Source organism: Morone saxatilis, unplaced genomic scaffold, assembly GCF_004916995.1.
Source record: "Morone saxatilis isolate NCDOM2014 unplaced genomic scaffold, NCSU_SB_2.0 Contig10, whole genome shotgun sequence".
Lineage (NCBI taxonomy): Eukaryota > Metazoa > Chordata > Actinopteri > Moronidae > Morone > Morone saxatilis.
Genome location: NW_023339652.1, coordinates 5,746,116 through 5,749,434, shown reverse-complemented (window position 1 = coordinate 5,749,434; position 3,319 = coordinate 5,746,116). Strand labels below are relative to the sequence as shown.

Sequence of the window (3,319 nt, the reverse complement as noted above, 5' to 3'; positions counted from 1 at the left end):
CCGGGCCTTGTTAAGGAGGCCAGCTGCAGACGGGAAGAAACTGTTTTTATGGTGAGACGTTTTAGTCCTGATGGTCCGCAGCCTCCTGCCAGAAGGAAGTATCTCAAAGAGTGATGATTTTAAGACGTAAAATAAAGCTAAATGATGAGCCTCACAGGCCTTGGTAGTGTATTATTATTTGAATTAGCATTATGTGAGTTAAAAGTGTCTTAAAATATACATATTGAATATGTTACTGTTGATACATTTCAGTGGATGTAATCATTTAACCCATTCAACTTAATGTATCAGTACAAACTCATGTAGAAGTTAATCTTAAATATAGTCCAGAACCCCAAAATCTTCAGAAAATACGGCATATGATCAGTATGCATGGTTAAAAATGATTTGATGCATGCATTTATGTTTAAACATCAGTAAAAAAAAAAACATAAAATGCTGTCAAACCCTGTGTAAAAAGTGCTTTAGCTGACTGAAACTAACAACCTACTTCCAAATGTGCAGCACCATTCTGCACTTACTAATCAGTAACCTATAAACGGTGCTGATACAATATAAAGAAATAAAAAAAAGCTTAATTATGCCACACAATCAAAAAAATGCTCTATCAGCAGAATATCTGCACAGTTGCAGAGTTCATCTTCCTTGTGCTTTCACACCTTTCCCTATATGGACGAGCTAGTTCTCTGTTCATGCTGCAGAACGGCACCAAAAAACACAATATCAAAACCCCTGGTATGTCTCTGTGGAACGTGTCTGACATGCCCTACGTGCTTGTGCGGTGAATAGCAATGGGACCACCGACCCACAGCTTGATCTGTGAGCTGACAGCACCCATCCCCCCACACGCCCATCTGTGCAGCTCTGCATAGGCAAGCAGGCTTGGTGCATGCAGAGGCTGATATAAGCACTCACTGCACAGGAGACACATGTGATTCACCCAGTTCATCTGCAGATCTCAATCTGACCTTTGTTTTTTTGATATCTTAGCCTGCAGTGAGATGTAAACACTCCCCTTTGTCCTCAGGGTGATAATAGCTGCCTTGCTCCACTTGGTTGTAGTAGATCATTATCAGGTCTTCACATTAGGTTTTTTTTTCTCTGTTGTCAGCCGGGTGTGAGCAGTGCAACTTCATGTCTGGTGTGCAGATATCCACCACATGTCTGCTGGAAGTTAATTACGCCTTGTAAGTGGAGGTCAGGGCTTCTCAAGAGGGGTTAGTGTTACTGCTGATGAATGGCCATTGACAACTTCTTTACTTCTCACATGAATCCTGTGATCTCAAAGTGGAGAACAGGGCAGTGTTAACCAACTGAGAAAACATCATGAAAGCTCTAATATTACATGATTTGACTGGTTTATGCACGTGCAGCTAAAACTTACATTAAAGAGGGAGAGAAAAGGGACTTTTATATCAAAATATGGAAAGTGAAAGTAAGCTATAAGTCGTCTGAGCAAAATTCTGCTGTGTTGGCTTTTGGTTTCACTGCAAACTGAGGCTATAAATATACATCTTGTCTGCTTTTATTCATACTAATTAATCAGGTTATTTCAAAATGTGACAGCTAACCACTGACTGCATTACATAAACTGCAGTTTGAAGTGTTGCTGTACACACTGAGCATATTAACATGCTATAAAACATATAAGAGAACAGGAACAAGGGGAGAATGAACTAGGGAAAAGTGAGAAAATAAGAAGTTATATGCTTTAATTTAATTATATTTTCCTCAAACACCGGGCTATTAGATTGTAGTAACACTGTATTTGATATAGTAAACTCATGAGTACAAACTTCAGGTACTTATTTACTTGAGTCTTTTCTTTTCAAGTCACTTTCTACTTCTACTCTACCACAGTGCAAAGGGAAACATTGTACTTTCTACTTCACTACAATTATTTGCAGCCTTAGTCACTTTACAAATTAAGATTTTTGAATTAAAAATGTATGAGGTGCTCATAATATATGATGTTTTTTTTAAACAGTACAGCTGAAAAGACTCATTAATATATTAGTGGATTGACAGGAAAATGAACTGGCGACATTTTATGGATCCACAACTGAATTAAATCAATTTAATCTTTTTTTTTTTATGATTTTGAGTTGTAGACTTTTGTTTGGGAAAAGGTTGTGAAGGTGCCACTTTGACCTCTGGGAAGTAATGTGGCAGTATTTTCTGAACTTCTACCATCCAAACAATCAATCAGTTAATTAATGGAGAAAATAATCAGCAGATTAACCTCATTATTAAAATAATAGTTGCAGTTCTGTAGAAAATAGTTTTAAAAAACAGCATCACCTCATTCAACTACAACAGTAAAATCCTGCTTTTATATTAATGCACGACTAATAATAACCTAATGACATTATAGATAATAGTATGTGTGTACTTTTAATACTTTACACTTTCCTGATTACACTTACATACTTTCAATGTACACACATTTTCAATGTTTTTACTTGTAACACAGTATTTTAATAATTTAATAATACTATCTGAATTCTTTAATGAAGTTTTTTTTTGTCTTTTCAAAATAAAGCGTAAAGCAAAACACTGTATTTTATTATATCCTGATCACAAACGACAAGAAGAGGCAGCATTTTAATATTAAAGCGCCACCTCCTGTCTGAAGAGCGACATTGTTCGCCGCGCGTTCACGCTGACGCGGGGCGCTCACGCTACGCACTGACGTCACGACTTACCCAAAACAAGGAAGAAGCTCTTCCTCCCTCCCTCCTCCCTCTTCCTCCCTCCCTCTCTCTCTGTTAGCATCATGGACGTGTCAAGGTGTACTAAAATTCAGGTGTCATTCAAACAGCAGCTATAACATGTGGAGTATGGCTTCAAGAGATATTTATTTAACATCTGCCTATAAATAAAAGAGGTAAGATTAATAATAAATAACGTGGTGTGAGAGGAGTGATAGCTGCTGCTGCTGCAGGGAGACGGTTAATATCTTCATCTCTAATGTTCATACTGTTTTGGTTTATATCTCATACTCACTATTGAGTGTGGAGAAAGCGAATTTCTAATTTTTAAATCTTCTATCGTGTCTGATGCTGTTTTTGTAACATTTGTATATTAGAAAGTTATTATGGGCATTTAGTGTGGTGTTTGTTTGGAGTGCATGATATTTTCAGCCTATTTTATCAAACAATAATGACTCAAAATATTAAAATCATTGTTTTATTGTGTTATTTATGGCTACGATTTAGATAATCCAATGTAATATTATTGACAACCTAACGTGTGTAAATACACATTATGAACACAACACAAATGTTTTTTTAAATAAAATATATAAAAAAAATATTTT

General features: G+C 36.2%; 1 protein-coding gene across 1 annotated transcript in view; it reads left to right on the top strand.

Annotated features, from left to right (window-relative positions):
* Positions 1-2,747: 2,747 nt before the first annotated feature.
* The window catches only part of LOC118339362 (endoplasmic reticulum-Golgi intermediate compartment protein 2-like), a 5,503-nt gene continuing 4,931 nt past the window's right edge, over positions 2,748-3,319 (top strand). The window contains exon 1 of the mRNA XM_035676955.1: positions 2,748-2,887. The gene's annotated coding sequence lies outside the window, so the exon portion shown is untranslated. The remainder of the gene's footprint in view (positions 2,888-3,319) is intronic.